At 54.6% G+C, this 18799-nt stretch overlaps 1 long non-coding RNA gene across 1 annotated transcript; it reads left to right on the plus strand.

The window, feature by feature from the left end:
• Positions 1-13852: 13852 nt before the first annotated feature.
• On the plus strand, positions 13853-18278 carry LOC107511043. The gene is made up of 3 exons (XR_001596988.2): positions 13853-15097; positions 15472-15621; positions 16280-18278. It is a non-coding gene; the product is annotated as an uncharacterized LOC107511043 (long non-coding RNA).
• The last annotated feature ends 521 nt before the right edge of the window (positions 18279-18799 follow it).

An 18799-nucleotide genomic window follows, 5' to 3' on the forward strand; every position in this document is an offset into this window, starting at 1 on the left:
CCATATCCACGGAAGTCCTAGGATTTAGAAGGCTGATGTTCTCCTCAACTGAGTTGAGACAGAATTTCAAGAGATATTCATGACAATGTTTTAGCTTGCACCTCAGTACTGTACCACTCTGCCTGTGCGTTACAAATTAATATTTTAAATATATCCTGTAATTATCTTCTGAATAGCATAATTATGTTGCTTTGTAATTTTTTTCAGGGTTGAAAGCATGAATTTGGTAAATGCAAATGTTTAAAATACATCTCAATTTTCCTAAATTTTGTTTCAGCGGGCCTTCATTTTTGAGAAGAAGATACTCAAAAACTAAAACAATTGAAGTGGCCCAGGCTTCTTTTCGTCCCTGAGGAATGCAGACCCCTGGTGTCTGAACTTATGAGGGACAGTGACAAGCTCTTGGCACATTTCAGAGTGTTCAATGTGCTTGCAAATGAAACCTAATCTTCATATTGGAAATAAAACAAATAGAGAAAAAGCAGAAAATACGGTGAAAAGATCCTATACAAAAATCTAGGTTTTTAAAAGAGCAGCATGGAACTTCCATTTCAAAATGGAGTTCAAGTCCAGTCATTTTTATCTGTTTCTTCCTTAAACACCACGAAATGACAAAGGAATAAAAAAGTATACGTTTACAAAAAGAACGAGAATAGGAACTTAGATGTGTTAATTTTATGAAAAAGAAAAGCAAATGGGCGAATAGCAACCAGCTTTGCAAGACGGTGGCCAAAGGGCCCCAGAATGTCCCTAGAAGTGGAGGTACCAGGTGGCTCCCAGGTGGGTGAGGAGTAGAGCTGAGAACAGAAGGAACTATTGAAGAAGCAGGAGATGGTAAGTACCATCACCGCCACCATCACCGCCACCATCACCAGCATCACTAGCATCACCACCAGCACCACCATCGCCAGCACCACCACCAGCACCACCACCAGCATCACTCACAACATCCCTCCTTCATCACGACAAAAGCCTGGATGGTTTTCTTCCGGGGAAGATGAACCAGAGAGACACCGCCGCTGCTCAGCACAGGAGCAAAGGACTTTATTTCACATGAAAGTCTCCACCTTGAATGCAGAGACCTGCGCCGGGTGATAGTCCCCGGACAGAGACCTGAGGACTGCTTTCTAGGGAAACCGACCAGCCTGAGAGCAAGACCAATTCACCGCTTTTTTACACGATAGTGAAGCTCACCAGTCAACAAGTCTCACTGACGAGCTTCCAAGTAGCTTTTCAGCTCTTAAATATGAACACGGGCCGAAGCCATGGTACAACCAACCAAAGCCTCAAGGACAAATTGAACAGAAAAGGTGGGATCCAAAGGTGACGGAAGTGATGCTGAGGGCAGAAGACAACCGTCGAGTCGCAAGAAGAAGAACCACCACCGTTATATCCTCAGAAAGAGAGTCGTGGCTCTGCCCTCCGGAAGGTGAGAATCTAAGAATCTATGAAAATGAACAGTAAGAGAAGAAGAAAGGGCCCTTGTGAAGAGAGAAAGATAGGAAGGGACTTTGCCTTTCCTGAGTCCAGGGAAGTAACACGAAGGAACACTAGGCGACAAGCTTTGGCCGCAGGGCACCTCGTTCCCATCAATCTGTGGCAGAGATGAACACCAGTGGCTTTGGCTACAGGTCGTAGCCAAATGGTGTTTGCTATGCACTGACCCTCCATGGCTGGCCTGCTAGGTAGGAATTATTATCCTCGTTTACACACGGAATCTCAGAGATTCCAATGAGGTCCAAACACATGAAACCGTTCTGTAGGTTCTTGCGATTTTCATCGTTCAACCTAAATGTGGTCCGAGGTCACACACGGCAGCTCTTTTGGCCAAAGATATAAAATGTTAAAAGGCAAGACATTGTCACCTGGGATCTCAAATGTGCTGTTTGTCCTTGAACCTAAAAGGGGAAAAAAAATGTGCACTTTTTTTGTAGTGATTACTGAAGCCCTCTTTCTAGGGCTTGGTTGGCTGTGGCCAATTTGCAGCTAAACTATAGTGTTAATGTGTGTGTGTGTGTGTGTGTGTGTGTGTGTGTGTGTGTGTGTGTGTGTGTGTGTGTGAGAGAGAGAGAGAGAGAGAGAGAGAGAGAGAGAGAGAGAGAGAGAGATATTTAGGTGAAGAAATCCAATTACTGTATCTCCCAAAGTCACGAAGAGGCAGGGTACACATGTAGGTGGGAGTATGGGCTGAAAACAGAAAGCTCCTTGCTGGATCTTTCCATCAGGCTGGCTCTGCATGCAGGTGTAGCTCTTGGTAGAAAAGCACGGCCCTTAGGTTCCAGGCACCCAGCGAGGAGCTTCATCTTCTCTGGGGACTGCCCTTGTCAACTGCTGGCTTGACTCCTTTCTCCCTGCCATCTTGGATGAAATCTTTGAGTGGTGGAAACTCAGCTATAATTTCTTTGGTCACTTGTTTTATATAACAACAAATCCAATTAGAGTCCCTGGAATAGTTTCATTTCCATAATTAAAATTTCCAGTCTGGGGAATTAAGAAACTCAGGATTTTGTTTAAAGTGAAGGTGTGTCTCCTCTCCCAGCTGGGACCTGCTTAGGGCTGAGAGGCCACTGCCTCGGCCTCCTCTGGCTCCTCCAGGTTAGACGGAGGGTGGGCTGGGGAGAGCCGGTCTCCCTGGCAACCATGGTCCCTGGCTCTGGTTTCCCCTGGCTTTGAGGTTTAAGCCTGACTTTCTCTGCTGACTACTCTGTGGGTTCTTGGACACCCCGATCACTGGGGGTCTCCCGCCTGGAACTCCCATATTGTGGGGACTGTCTCTGCAGGCGGGCCATCTCTTCTGCCAGGCCCACACATCCATGGAAAATGCTGTGCATCAGCTACCCAGGCTAACCTCAGCTCCTCACTCACTCCCCTTCTCCTCCCCTTCTCCTCAGCCCCGCCCCTTCCTGACTGTAGACCTCTCGGATGGGGGTGGGGGCGGCAAACACCAGGCCTATGTGTTCTCCCAACTCCGGGGACACATGCCAAGCTCTCCCAGGGGTCCTCTGGCCTCCAGCCACGGGCTTAAGGTGAGAAGGAAGAGCTCACATCTCCTGCCTTGAGTGGAAGCCAAGAGCAAATGCCAGAACATTCCAGCGTTTCCCAAGACCATCTTTTCCCTTAGCCTCTTCGACCGCAACACTTTTATACCTCAAGTAGGTGCGGGGCGCAGGACTCAAACGCTAGATTTTGTCCCCCACCTTGGTAAGTTCTAGGTAGCTCGTCACTCAACAGTGGGTGAGGACCAGGACATCCTGACGTTTATTTTCAGCTCGTTGAGATCTCTGTGACATTATGATGGAAAGGGTCCCGTCGTGATATACTGTCACATACGCAGAGATGTGATGGACAGTGTATGGCAGCGGGAGGAGGTACTTGTGCGTGCATCTGCCGCGCCCGGCGCTGGGTGCGCGTGGATGCACGTGCGTGCGGTATGCAAAGCGACCTCTGCCGGGGTCCCCACGGTGAGCGCACGCACCGCGTTTGCCGTACGCGCATGTCCACGTCGCACCCGTAAACGCCAGATCATCGGTCCTCCCAAGGCTCCGCCTGCTCCAGCACCCGGGGCTCCCTCCATGACCCCGCCAGCTTCTCCCGAAAGCAGAGGGCAGGCAACGGAGCCCGGAGCGTGGCCCTGACCACGCTGCGGGGGAGACACACCCTGGTCACAGCGCGGGGTGGCGGAGCACGGAGCAGGCAGGCTGCGATCGCAGGGCCCCGGGCGGAGCAAAGTCCTGCCTCCGCCGCCCCGGTCTGGACGCCGGGCACAAGGATCTGATTTGCCTTCAATCTAAAGCCCTCTCCTGGTTTTGCCTCTTAGCTGAATGCAGGGCGGCGAGAGCCAGAGATTCCCGCAAAGATTATCGCATTTGTGAATTTAGGTTATTTCCCCTCATCTTTGTACGGGAGCCCCGTGAGCAGCCCATGTGAGCCTTAAACCTACCATGTGACTCGCTCACTGTCTGGTCTGTGGGGTCACAGGGCAGTGAGAGGTCGCTGTGTGTGTGTGTGTGTGTGTGTGTGTGTGTGTGTGTGCGCGCGCGCGCACACGCGCCCCAGGGTGTGAGCAATCAAATGTGCGAATGAACATCACTGGAAAACGTCTTTCTGGAGGGCCAGGGCCCCACCCACGTCTGTGGTAACGTACAGAGAAAGCCACGGAACCGGGCAAACGCTGCCGGATGCCATGGCCGGGGCGGGCCTGGCCGCTGTGCTCAGGAAGGGAAAGTCCCGGCTTGGGGGCGGGCGTTGGGAGGTTTGTGCTATAGGCTGGGAAAGACTTTGCTGGTCGTCTGCCGCGCACGTGACCAGCAGACGCGGCGTCCTGGGGTGAGCATTTGCATTTCCACTGCCCTTTTCCCAGAGCACCCAGGAATCGCCCTCCCGGTTCCCTGAGCAAGCGGCATCGGCGTCAGTGCAGGCGGCGGCTGGAGGGGCTGACTGTTGCTCGGGGACTTAGGTCCTGCAGAAATGGGGGGAAACCCCCAGAAGCGTCCATCTCCAGTTTGGGTGGGGTCGTGGGGTTCCCCAAGAAACTCGCCTAGAGCTTGATCTTGGAGTAATGGACACCGATGCTCTTTCTTCTAGGAAAGACACAGCGCGGCGAATCTCAACCATTTACAGACTCTTCCCGCTTGAGAACCCCTGCAGGTCGCCGCCTCTTACAGATGGGCGCATTGAGTCCATCCATTCATTCGCTCATTCATTCATTCATTCGTTATGGACATATTTACCGAGGACTTTCCACGTGCTGGAGATTGGGCTCTGGGAAGATGGTAGTGTGTGAGTTAGGCGGGGCCCCTGCCCTCATAGAACTGACATTTCGGGGTGGGGGGGTCTTAACGATGAACAAGAATAATAAGTGAGATATACAACTTGTCAGATGGCGATCAAGGCTATGGAGAAAAAGACAGCAAGGTGAAGGGCATGGAGGGGCGTGGGGGACGGCTGGAGGGATGTGACTCCTTATAAAAGAAGCCTCGCTGAGAAGATGACCTATGAACAGAGATCTGAAGGGGAAAAAAAAAAACGGAAGAAGCACAACATGGAGAAATCAGCAGGAAGAGGGTTCCAGTCCCAGGAAATACGAGTGCAAAGGCCCTGGGGCAGGTTCACACACCTGCGGGAGGGCCAGAGAGGTGAGCGCAGAGTGGCCAGAGCAGTCGCCATTGGCTGAGATGGGACGTTTATCTGGGGCATGTTAAACTGGATCTCTTCTATTCATTCGCCAAAATATTGAGCTAGACGTCTCCGTAGGAGGCATTGAGTAGGGAGGGAATACATGAGTTCTGGTTCAGGGGAGGGGTCCGGGGTGGAGTCACCAATCTATTAACGGTAGGTGACGCCACAAGGCTGGTTGAGGGCCCCTCGGGAGCGAGTGTGGGCAGAGAAGCGAAGAGGAGCCATCGCCAGGTTCCAGGTGCATCGAGAGGTCAGGGAGACAAGGGAAACCAGCGGAGGAGACTGACGTCGAGTGATGTCCCCGAAGCCAGGCAAAGAAAGCATTTCGGGAAGGAAAGAATGGTCGACTGTGACAAGTGTCACTGACAATCGAAAGGGGACCGTGGTATTTAGCAAGGGGAGGCCATCCTAGGATTGGGGAGTGGACGTCACTGTGCATGGAGCAGACCAAGGATCGCTCCAAACACAGTCTCCTTATGGAGGGTGAGTTGCTTACTCTTCAAATGTTTGCTTCATCCATCCATCCATCCATCCATCCATCCATTCATTCCAGTAGATGTTTGTTGAGCACCTATGGTAATAAAGCGAACTACTATTTATTAAGCATATACCATGTGCCAGGCCCTGGGTTTTACACAAATACTTTGTGTAATACTCACTTCACCCTTGGAGATCAGTACGACTGTCATTCCTATTTATGTTGGAGTCCACGTGGTAAAAGCTCGGAGTCTTTTTTTCTTTAATTGCATTAAAACACACACACAGAGCACATAAAATTTACCATTGTCACTGTTTTTTAGGTAGACAGTTCAGTCGTGTTAAGTATATTTGCATTGTTGCGCAACAGATCTCCAGAAGTTTTTCATCTTGCAAAACTGAAACCCTGTCCCCATTAAATGACCCCTCATTTCCTCCTCCCCCGAGCCTGAGGCCACCACCATCCTGCTTTCTGTGTCTCTGAATCTGACTACGTTAGGACCTCGTGTGCGTGGGGAATTACACAGTCTTGGTCATTTTGTGACTGGCTTATTTCCCTCCACATGATGCCTTCGAGTTTATCCTTGTCGTAACATGGGTCAGAGCCTCCTTCCTTTTCGCGGCTGAATCCCAGGGGTTGCACACACCACATCGTGTGTCTCTACTCATCCATCAGTGGACACCTGGGTCGCTTCCACGTCTTGGCTATTATGAATATGCCGCTGTAAAGAGCTGTGCAAATGTATCTCTTCAAGGTCCTTCTTTCAATTATTTTGGGTATCAATAGGAAGCCTGGCTTCTTAACCCATCTGGTTAACACAGTGATGCCAGGGAGGCCGGGGCGGGGGGGCGGGGTGTGGGTCCCTTTGAATGGAGACGGTCCAGCAGAGGACACAGGCATTGAGCACGTGACTCCAGGTGTTCTGAGTGCATGAAGACCAAGGCGTCAGAGGATACAGATGGAAGAGCCTACTGTGTGATCCGAGGGGGAAGAAATGATGAAGATCCAGACCTTGCCTCTAAGATGCTCACGGGGTGTAAAAAAGTGGCCACTCTTATTAATCGATGGGATGTAAACTCGATGTATCACCTTCGGGTGGGGACGTCTCATGGTGTTCATGTCCTCAGAGCAGATTGAATAAATGTTTTAGATCATCGACAGCAAAGTGATGATGATGATGACCTTTACTGAGTGTTTACCCTGTGTGAGGCCCTCTGCTAAGAGCTTAATTTCATCTTATCGAATCTTTGCAACAACCCTGCAATGTAAGTACTATCATTACCCTGCTTTTACAAATGAAGAAACTGAGGCTGAGGGAGGAGAGCTCATTTGCCCAAGGCGAGCACCTGGTGGCAGAGTTGGGGTGAACCCACCTCTGCTAAAAGCTGAGGCCTGAGCCGCTGTGAGCCGCTGCCCACCTGCCCCGCCCCGACCCCCTGTCCTCAGATCGCCCCCGCCCTCTGGGCAGCTAGGTGACTCCGGCTTGTGGACCAGCCGCCTGGTCCATGCCCCCTCCCCAGCAGGGCTGAGCCTTTGCCACTGACACGGGCACCAGCGGGTGTCAACACCCTCATTTCCTCATCTTCCTTTCCCGACACGTGACCTGCTGGCCCCACAACGCGGCAAGGGGAGAGGGCTCCGGGGCTCAGATGCGTCAGGGGCTCAGCCACGCCCCTCGCCGGGACCCCGTCGGCTCTCCGCTGCTCCCTCCGTGTTCCTGGCAGTCTCTGTGCCGCACAGCGCCCCGAGGGCTCTTTCAAAAGAGCAAGTTTGATTCCGTCACTGCCGCGGCCACAGTCTCTTTGCCATTTCCCATTGCTCTTACAATAAGAATTACACTTTCTACCCGGCCTACGAGGTCCGACGTGCTGCTGGCCCTGCCCACGCCTCCCATGTGACTTCAGCCCACTCAAGCCCTGTGGGCTGGCTGAGCTGGCTCATCCTGCTGTCTGACACTGAAGGATGAGTGACTAGGCCACTGGGGGACTGTCCCCAGCAGAGGACACAGAGGGCACAGTACAACCAAAGGCTCGGGGAAGGGAGGGCGAGTGTGTGTGTGACTCTGGAGCACAGGGCGATGTGAAGAGGGCCTCCGAGGGGAGACGAGGACCAGACCACACGAGGCCCTGAGAGCCACTCTGAGGAGTGTGGGATTTATCCCAGGGCTGTGGGATCAAACGAGGAAGTGAAAAAGTCACATTTGAGCTTAAGCAAAATGACTTTTGCACATGTGATAAAAATACATCCAGAGCTACTGTGAGCGGCAGTGGCCCGGGCTGGGGAGGGGGGCTCTGGGAGGCGTGGCTGAGGACGCAGCTACCCACTGGGAGCCTGCCGTGTCAAAGCACCCCACCTAGGAGGTGGGCTGGGGGCCTGGGGCCCCGCAGCTGCTGCTCCATCTCTCCCCGCTCAGAGCCAGCGGGTCCAGTGCTTCAGGCAGGGGTTCCAGGGGCCCACACAGATGTCAGCAGGGGGCCTGAGCACGATGGCCACAGGGCCCTCCTGGAGAAGGGAGGTAGTCGCCAGAAGCAGTGAATGTCACGGCTTCGGAATACGGACTGGCAGAGTGTCAGGACGACTCCCATAGTCACCCTTCCTTCCTGCGGTGCGAACAGGTAGCCCCGTGCTCTGCCAGGAGATGCTCAACGAGAGGCTGCCTCGCCGGCTTTCATAGTTCAAAAGCCTGACCCTGAGGTTATTGTGCTGCAGGGAAGAGAGCCTGCCAAGTGCCATGTGCGGTGAGACGGGGGGGGGAGACTCCCCACGACCAGGGAGCGGGTGGAGGCTGCCCGTGTCACTGGAAGGGGAGGGCCAGAGCCGGGCACAGCAGGAGCAGGAAGCCTTCCTTCAGGGGGCCAGACAGGAGGGACAGGAGAGATCGACAGTGGCTGTGGCTGGACGGTCGCCCCGAAGACCCATTTCAGGTGGGAGCCTCCCAGATTGTGGACTGTGTAAAGGAAAGGAGGTCCCCTCACCCCACAACGACTGAGATCGAACTTCCAGCCACCTCAGCAAGAATGCAGACTCGGGATCAGGTTTCATTAGACTTCAAGGAAATAAAGTAACGTAACATTTCTTGCACAGCCAAGTTCACGGAGTGGGATTCATACTATTAGTACTAGGGCAGCATCGTAGCAGCAAGGTGTTCATCAGGAATTGTCCGGCTGCAAGAACAGACTTTTACTCGGAGAAGTTCGCATGAACAGACACGGACCATCCAGACACAGAGCCGTCTCACTCAGAGACCAGGCTGCAGGAGGGGCCCTGGGCTCCCAGGAGGCAAAGCCCCCCCCCCCTTTCTGGGCCCTGCTTCTCTGCTCACGTGCTCTCCCCTCTCCTTCCGCAGACCCCCATTCCCTTCCTGCCTCAAGCCCTGGTCCAGCTCCCCACCACCGCCTGCAGAGGCAGGTGTGTGAAATGATAAAAGACTTGGTCACCTCCGATCCAGGGAACCCTGTTGCCGCATTTGCCAGTGGGGTGACGTGACAGACGAATTGCGGCAACGTGGACAAATTCAGCACCCACGCCCCTCCTTCTCCCCCTCCCACTAAGTGCCTCCAGTGAACCCGCATGATCGATGAGAGCCCCATCACGAAGACTTAAAATAACAGAGCTAACGGCACCTGGCAGCTAGGGGCTAACACTAGCTAATTGATCCAGGGCCTGGATATCTTGGTTTAAATTCCCCAAAGGATTAATCCGATTGCTATGAAGAATGTCCCTTCAAGGTCAAGAATGTTCTGGACTTTGGTCTAATTGGCTTGGCCAGGGGAGAGGGGTCACATGGAACGAATGTGGCCACCTAAGCCAACCATGTGGCTGGACGGTTGGGAGGGTGATTGCTAAGAAATTGGATGGGTAGGTTTGCAGTGAGGCATGTGTCTAGACTCAACAGTAAGAAGATTCTAGAATCCCAGGGCTGGAAAGGCAGGCGAAGGGATCTGGCCCAGTCGCTCCAGTTTAAGAAGCGTAGTGGCCCACCCGAGGCCGCGCAGCGCACCAGAGGCAGAGGCCGCTTCAAAGCGCAGCTCTCCTCCTCTCTCGCACCCCCTCCGAGGAGGCGGGAAGCCTGCCCGGTGTGGAGGGGAGCCATCGAGACCCTCCGCCCTCCCCCTTCTAGGCTCCTCAGAGCCTGTGAGGTCAGTGGTGCCACAGCCTCGCCCTGTCAACAGCCTGGGATTGGAGGCTGCGGGAAGTGTTCAGCCTCCCGGGGCTCGCGGCCTGGTCCTGGCCACCTGAGGGCCCAGGCCCGCCCATCGCATCCAGCCACGCAGGGCTGACTGGCTGATTGCCACACGTTCTCCTCCCTCTGCACCTCTGCTTGGCAAACAGGTCCCTTTACCCGGGGATTCCCTCTTCTCCATTTGCCCAGCTGAGTTCCACACACCCTGCTGCAGGCCACCGCCTCCAGGAAGTCTTCCCTGATACATCCTCCCTGTCACAGCCCTACCCCCGATTTCTGTCTCTTCCTCTCTGAACGCATCAGACCACCTCCCGCCCCGTCCACGGGGCACATAATGATGTCCTGCCTGCTAATTTTCATTCTCTTATACGTTCTCTCTTGAGGTCGGAAACTTTGTCTTAAACATTTTGCAGCAATAAAGAGCGCGGCTGCGTCGGGCGCTTCGCAGGCTCTCAGCGAGCAGTTGCCGAAGGAGTGAGTGAGTGAATGAGCGCGCGAGTGAACTAGTGAAGGACCAGTGACCCTTCTCGGGCGGGACTCCTTCTGCTCCCCCAGGATCCCCGGTCAGACCTCCCTGGCTCCTGGGTTGCTGGAAAAGGTGGCGAGGGCCTAGGTGTGCACCAGCGACAGACAGCAGCCCGTCACGGACGACGACGCGGGGCCCGGTCAGGCTGGACGCTCCACACCGACCGCTGCCCGCGGAGTCTCATGAAGACCTTGTGATCGCTCCCATTTCGCCGGTGAGAAAGCAGGCCTGGGGGAGAGGGAGGGGTGGGGACTCGATTTGCTCGGGTACACAGGCAACCTGTACCCAACCGGGGAATCAGACTGGGGTGAGGCTGACCCCGCAGCTCATGCACTGGCCACACCCGGGCTGAGCCCCCGGAATGCGGACAGGCAGGACACAGCCCTGACCTCCAGGGCCACTTTGGGTGCCTGGTGGGCTGCGGCCAGAGGCCAGCCCCGAGGAGACCACTGAGACCCAGCTTCCCTCACGCCTGCCGGGATAGAGACTAACAGGGCTCCTGGGAGCATAAAGGAGAGGCCCCAACTAAAGGAAACAACTGACCCCTCTTTGCATAGCAAAATCTCTTGTCCCTTAGACCTTCGAACTTCCTCCTACGACAAGTGGGATGAGGATCGCTGAACCTGATTTACAGGTTGACAAGCTGAGAGGGAAGAAGGTGACGGGCCCAAGGCCACTCGGAGACCAGTCGGAGGACCCTCCAGCTGCCTCTCGGACTACCCACCTCCCTTTCCCCCGTCCTGCAGGGTCACCTTGTCCTCGAAGGCCAGCTCTCTTTCCGAATGCACCCCTCTGGTTAAATGAGATTAATTTATTCATGTCCCCGCCCCCTCTGAATAAATCCCTCCATCCACCTCGAAGACGCTCTCCCTCTCTCTACTCTGATCTAAGACTTCTTTAAACAAGATCATAAGTAAACACCTGGCACAGGGCCAGGCTCACCTTAGAGCCCCAGACTGTCTTCTCGGGAATGAAATGGTGCTCGGCACATTTTGGCAGAATGAACGTGTGAATGAGTGAACGGACAAATAGATGAATCTCCCGCCCACCTTCCGTGGCGGTTGACAAGCCTCATTTCAGCGAGATGACCACCGAAGGTCCCCGCACAGAGCCAGGCACAGAGCCGGCACGTGCTGGTTTGAAGCAATGCGGTCTCCCAGGCCACGTGGGCCAGCGTGGCTCAGCCTCCTGAACAGGACAAATGCCAACGCAGAGGCCCCAGCAGGCCCGGCGCCAGGGCGCTGCCCACTCCTCCCCACCCCCACTGTCTGACCAGCTCAGCGGCGTCCACACCACCCGGCCTCCTGGGCCAGCGGTTTGGGGAAGAAAAAGAAGGGAAAATCAGGTTCAACCAGATGGTCAGGCTGTTTTTTCGGTCAGCACCGGTGAAGCTCTGGGGCTGCGGCCAGGCGGCGGGGCTGCCAGGCGGGCCGGGTGGCTCGCGGGTAAAAGCGGGGCCCCTAGATCTGGGTTCCAGCTGTCCTGACCCTGGGCAAGGCTGGCCCCCTCTCCGAGGCTCAGATTCCTCATCTGTAAAACGCAATAACTCTCAACTGCCCGATGTGAATCTGTAGACAAATACCGATTTGGGACTAGTCCTTACTCTTGTATGACATAAGGAGAAGAATCATGACCATGAATATGTATATTTCTCTATATCGCTCTGTACAGCCATCAGTGGATGGGTGTGGATAGATAGATAGATATAGATATCACCGCAATAGGTTTCCGATTGCCCTCCCTTAAGAAGGATTGGCCTTTATTCTGCGATGATATCTTTCCTCTATTTTTATTTTTTTTGTGTGTTTGAAAGGACTGATCTTTTCTGCTTCTATCCCTTCCGCCTTGAATCCCTGACCCATCCACCTCACTCAGACGCCCACCAGCCTCACCCCTCGCCGGCGCAAGAACTTGCTTCAAATGTCCCCTTCCCGAGGACACCTGGCCCGACTGCAACCCGCATGCCCTGTGCCCTCTCCGACCTGGTTTTCCTCCTATAGTCAGGCCCATTCCTCACGTCCCATTTAGGCCTTGCCTGAGGGCCCCCTGAGGGTAGACAGTGGGTTGGTCCTGTCCACAGCCATGTCCCAGGACCCGAAATAACGCCCAGCACGCAGCTGGCCCTCCCGAAATTCTTAACTGACACAGGAAGGGGACAGGGAGAGCTGTCCCTTCGGCACCAGCAGGTTTTCCCGGCTGGGCGTGTGCCTGGCCATTTTTCCAGGCTGGCCAGGGCAGGCAGCGGCCACTCGGCCGGGCTACCGCTGCATTCCGAACACCCACGGGGTCATGCGTTCTCAGGAAGGAGCTTCCTTTAGGGGTGGTGCAGGTGACAGTGCAGGAAATAAAAACTGGCTCCCGGATGTGCCAGTGGATACTAGAGGCTGGAATGAGGTTTGCCGGGAAGTGGGGCTTCCCCATGTGTTTCCTGGGGAGCCCCAAATCTTCTCTAATTCAATTTCGCACAGAAGGGAGACCCCAACTCTGCGTGAGCTTCCTTTTTTGTTTCTGACGAAGTGACCTGGACCAGGGGACTCCCTCAGACCTGCACGCGGCCCCAGCCAGGACTTCTAAACGCCAGGGCATCTGCCACTCCTTTGCCACCCCCCTGCACCCCCGCCTCCTGTCCCCTGGCCCCGGGCTCTGCTCATAGCTTCTTCGCCAGCGACTTCTTGCTTCGCACACGCTGCGTCCCCTGGGGTGCCCCTGCCCTCCTTTCTTGACCCCAGCAGCTTTCTCCTTGGGGAGCCAGCTCAGCCGGACCCTTCCCCGCCACCCCCCGCCCCTCTCAGTTGCGCCCAGGCCCCTGTGCTGTGCTCCCGTCTATAAAAGGACCCTACGGGGCAGGCTGATGGCGACCTGCCAGTCCTCTGCAGTAACTCATGAGCACCTTGGAGGCAGGGGCTGGAATTTCTTCTCCCCTCTGCCCCAGTGTGCAGCTCCAGGCAGGAGCAAAGCAGGTGATCAGGAAAGGTCAGCCGAGGGCTGCAGCCCCCCGCCCCCATGGTGTCCCGTCAGCATGAGTCTGTCTATTTGTTATTTACTTAGTCGAGGAGGGCTGACCGGGACAGCTGATGTCCTCCCCATTTTATCGCAGGGCAGGTTGACGAGCACGTGCTCGTCTCCGGGGCCAGGGCATCTGCAAGGCAGTCCCGCTCTCTCCACTGCTGGGCTGGGGACAGGGGGCCACAGCGGCACCGCCTGGAGCATGTGCCGAACCGGAGTGCAAGTGGCATTGCGCCTTCTGCTCAACAGTCTCCAGACTCTGCCCCGGGGCAAGTGGGGAGAGTGGACGGGCGGACCGGGGTGAGGAGACCAGAGACACCCCCACTGCCAGGGGCCAGCAGAAGCCCTGGCTGGGGCAATTCCAAGCTAGAGCCAGGTCCCACCCCAGGGACTCACCACAAGGCTGGGGAAGAGGGGAAAGGTCAGTTGCAAAACCCCTGCTGAGTCATGTGCATTAAGCCCACTGGGGACCAAAGTCAGAGGCCGCAAGCTCAAAACCGCTGGGTTAGTGCGGGCCCTGCTGACGTCCAGTCCTTCCTTGGGCCCTATGAACCCTCTCGCATACCTCCTTTGCTTTGGGTGACAGCACCCCAGTTTTTTCTGGAGGTCATCTGCCCCCCTGTCAGCCCAGGGGAGGTCAGATTCTCTCCCCCTCCCCAAACAGCAAGCCTGGCCACTCAGCCAATCAGAAGATTCTCTCTCGTCCATGATTGGCTCCAGGATGGGACCATGATGGACACACAGCCAATGAGACTTGGCGCCAGGACTTTCCAAGAGATGCTGAGAAAGAGACCCTCTCTTTCTCTGCAGAGGTTGCTACCTGTGTGAATATGTCGGCCTGGAGCACCTGAGGCCTCCACATGTACTGGTTGCCAAAGAATGAGGCCACCCCTGAGAAATCAGGAGCCAAGAGGGGAAGCAAGGAGGAGACCCAGCCCTTCGGCCACGTGCGAAACTCAAAATGTACCTTTGACCGGTTCAGCTGTGTGAACTAACACTTCCCCGTTTGTTTGCACATGTTTTGAAGTTGGGTTGTTGTCATTTGCAAGCACGAGATTTCTGACTTACGCCATCTGGATAATATTGATTTTATCTACCTTCCCCTCTGTGCTCGCTCTCTGTGTCCTAGTTTAAGCCTTATCACTGGCCTTGACGTTCTGCCCTGGATTACTGTACCAACCGCAGACTAATAATTGCAACAGAGAAACAGCGCAGACTAATCATTGCAACAGAGAGACAGTGGTAGCGGAGCGACTGCTGCCTGCATGCACACGACGCTAACGACAGGGCCCCCGCCAAACGATGCTTCCATCCTGCCGATGAAGAGACCGAGGGTCAGAGAGGAAGGGACCCGTACACTGTCAGCAAGCAGCAAAGCCGCGATTCGAACTCGGCCGCTCTGACTCCTAAGGGCATGCTCCTTGACCACAGCCCTGTCCTGCTCCATTTAACTAGATGGATCTCATCTCTCCCACACGGCAGCTTTTAGGGTTGGAACACCTAGGTCCCTTGAAAACACAGAGCCAGCAGTGAATACATGAATGCCTTTCAGGAGCACCACCTCTATATTTGGTCCATCATTTTTCTTCTCCTCTCATTTTCTCTTCCTCCAGTTTCCAGATTCATTCTCAATTTCGTTGGCACACTCTCATTGGCCAGGCTCACCTGCCCATCACTGCACAACCACGGAAAGTGGACCTCAGAGGAATCACCGAAATGTCATGGGGTGAGGCCACAGCCAAGGATGTGTGGACGGAGGACCACAGGGGCAATTCATTTAGCTTGGGGATGTGGGAGGGGGCGTGGGAGAAAGTCACACTGAGGAGGTGCCCTGTGAGCTAGGGCTTCAAAGGACGTGGCAGCTTTTGCCAGCATTTCTGGCAGAGGGGACCAGCGGGTGCAGAGGTGCATGAGAAAACTGGCGACTCTGGGGAAGGGACTGTAGCTGGGTGACGATGCCAGACAAAGGCAGGGAGGAGAAGACGGGGGACGTGGCCTGAGGAATGAAGGAGAAGAAAGGCAATCGCTAGCAGTTTGGATGATTTTCCTGGCCTCTGCGCAGACAGCCAAAGAGGAAGTTTGTACTTCTGCATTCCACAGCTCCCGTTGGAAGAGGAAGGGTTAATTCAGACAGGAAGAAATGGCTGCGGAGCTGAGTGCTGAGTGCGAGGGGAGAGACCAAGACAGCCTGAAACTCGAGCCAGGGAAAGGGGACCGGGGAGCAAGGGAAGTAGGCCAAAGAGGAGACAGGTCAGTCGCTGCGCTCAGTCGAAGCTTCCCTGCTGAGCCCTGCACTAGACCTCGGGGACAGATCAGTAAGACAGGGGTCCTGGCTCTAGAGGCTGGAGGCACACACAAGACAATAAGGGGGGCCGAGTTCTGTGGTTTGGGCTGTCTAGCAAAGGTCTGGGGGAGCTGCAGGAGCACCTGCCCCAACCCGGGGGTGTAGAGAAGCCTTCCTTGAGCATGGGACATTGAAGCTGGGCCTCAAAGGATGCATAGGAGTTCGCTACCTAGAGACTGAGGGGCTCTTGCAGGTCCCATCTCCCCCACACTGTAGCTGCTCAGCCAATATCGGTCCTTTCTGCTGAGCTCCATGGGGGCAGGGACGCTGTCTGCTTCACTGAGTTATCTCTTATACCTAAAAGGACAGGCGCTCAGTAATGTGTGTGGGCACATGGGAGAGCAGCCTGTTCAGAGGGTCAGCGGAGGCCACAGACACGGGCAGCAGCCCAAACGGCACGGTCCGGGACAAGGCGTGTGGGCGGGCAGAGCCCACGGCGGAAATGGCCTCGACTGCCCATCTGAACAGTTTGAATTTTAGCCTCTAAATGGGGAGAGACGTGATCAAAATTGTCTTCATCCCATTTATTTGACAAATATTCATTGTGCCCCTACTATGTGCCAGGCCTCGTGTTAGACCCCAGGGGGATCACGGGAGCCAAACCAACTGCTTCCCCACGTGGAGCTCACATTCTCATGCGAAAACAAGAAACCTGTAAGCGATTAAGAAAGAATACCTTTCTGGCTCACGATGAAGTGCCAGGTAGAAGGAAGACAGGTAAGAAAGGGGCTAGCGACTGGCGACAGGGGCGGGCTCAGTGCCAAGCAGAGAGTGTGACAGACAGGACTGTGTCAGCTGCAAGGGGCAGAAAACCTGACTCACGCTGCCTGACATATGATGTATTTATATCTCGCAACAGGAAGTCCGGGAGGTGAGCAGACCAGGGCTGCTCGGCGACTCGGCGGGGACGCCGTGTCCCTCCTTCCTGTTCTACTCCCTGGGCATCATCTCTGAGGCTTTAACGTCTTTTCACCAGTAGGACAAATTCATGCGTTTCGTATTATTTAAAAGCGCGTAATTAAAAACACTTCAGCTGAGGTCTTGCTGACCGACATGTAAATTTCTCCCTGTAGAAAAATTCAGCAAAGCCTGACGCTCACACAAGTGATGGGTGTGAATTTTCTGGGGTTGGAAAAGAGGGGAAAGGGTCAAAGCCATATTTGGGTGGAAGTGATGTAGGACTGGGTGACACTGGAGCCTGTGTGTGTGCACGTGTGTGTGCGTGTGTGCGCGTGTGTGTCTGTGTGTCCGTGTGGATACAAGTTATTCAATTCTCATGCCGGATTCATCCAGTGAAAGCGGGTTTTCAGGGCCAGAAATGGTGGTGAGAGTATAAGCCCCGTCTCCCGGAAAGAAACTCGGTGACATTTTAAGGGAGAACATCGAGCTTCCTCAGTTTCGGAAAATGAGAGATATGGGACAAGCTGACTGCAGCTGACACTGGGTTGGCAAAAGCGTCACGTTGGGACCATGGAGAAGGTGCATTCGAGGAGGAAAAGCGGGAAGCCACAGTCCTGGGAGAGATGGAGAGGCACGGGAGGGCAGGGGATGGCAATGGAGAGAAGAGGCTGCTCGAGAACTGTGCGGGGGAGCGTGGCGGATGCTGAAATAGTGACAGTTAAGGTAAAACTGAATGGAGGGCCACACTCGGGGGAGGGGACCTCCACACGGCTGCAAGAGTCAGCCGGCTCCTACTCTCGAGTCACGAGCTGTGTCAGACTGCTCCCAGCCAGCCGCCCTTGGAGAACTGCTTCTAAGAGGCGAGTCCCAAGGTGGCTCTTGGGGTTTCCGAATGCTGAGAAGTCCCTGAAGTCGGCCTGCCCTTTCCTTTGCTGGTGGAGCCAGACGGTGGCAGAATCCCGACACCCACCGAGTCCCGGGCGCTCATGAGTGTCTTGATCGCCAATGACGAATCCAAAAACAAAAACATGCCACCAGGTCTCTGGGGAATGCAGACCAGCCGCTCAGCCCTGGTGCCCTGATCACCAGACACCTGAGCTGCTCGCTGACTGGAGGAAAATCCCTCTAAAATTTGGGGGGCTGCGACTATCATCGTCTCCTCAGCAAGGAAGATGAGCTTCAGAAAAGTTCATTTTGAATAGATTTTGAGCGTGTCGTTTTTCTTTAAAGCAGCTAGCTAAACTGGTTTCGGGAAATAACATATCCACCCTCCCCAGGCCAGCCACTATTCTAAGTCCTGGGGAACGAAACAGGCAAAATTCCCTCCCCTTACAGAATTCAGATTTCCGGTTAGAGGAGACTATACCCCCCACCCCACCCCCCGAAATAAACGAGCACTCTCTACCTAGGATGCTGGTTCTTCCCTTTTGTTTTTCTTCTTCCAACATCTCAGAGCAAAATATTGTTCATGTACATCCTTTATTACATAATTCACTTATGGTCAAAAGGAGATTTGGTCCAGACACGTGCCAGTCAATCAACAACAGGCCAAATTCTGGGGACCCGTGGCCCTGGTGTTTCTCGTTCTGGCATCTGAGGGGATTAGAGACGGAAGCGTGTGAGCCCTGGAGGTGACAGGTCCAAAGATCAGTCAGTTGACAAACAAGACCCAGGCGCCGTGGTGCGCAGGCCAAGGTGGTGGGCCTCTGTCACCTGACCGCAAGACTATTTGTCCCGTGCCCCAGACCAAGCTGGAGGCCGGCGGGGAGATACGCACACGTCTCACGGTGAAGTTGTTATTGGGTGGACAGGGCTCGACAGGTGACCAAGCATTTTCACATTCACTATCTCACCGCATATTCCCCAGAGAGCTGCTAGATTTAGCAAATAACGTTACAGGTCACTCGGTCAAATTCGAATGCAATATTTGGAATGGACTTATACTAAAAAAAAATAAAACTTTTTTTTTTCCTAAAATTTAAATTTAACTGGGCATCTTAGTCCATTTGGGCTCTGAGAACAAACTACCATCGACGGGGCGGCTTATATGCATCTCATAGATGAGAGGTGGATTTCTCACAGTTCTGGAGGGTGAAGAGGCCAAGATCAAGGTGCTCGCAGGTCCGGTGTCTGGTGAGGACACTTCTCCCGGTTCATGGGTGGCTGTCTGTGGGCTGCGTCCTC

Source organism: Rousettus aegyptiacus, unplaced genomic scaffold (genome assembly GCF_014176215.1).
Source record: "Rousettus aegyptiacus isolate mRouAeg1 unplaced genomic scaffold, mRouAeg1.p scaffold_m13_p_7, whole genome shotgun sequence".
Classification (NCBI taxonomy): Eukaryota; Metazoa; Chordata; class Mammalia; order Chiroptera; family Pteropodidae; genus Rousettus; species Rousettus aegyptiacus.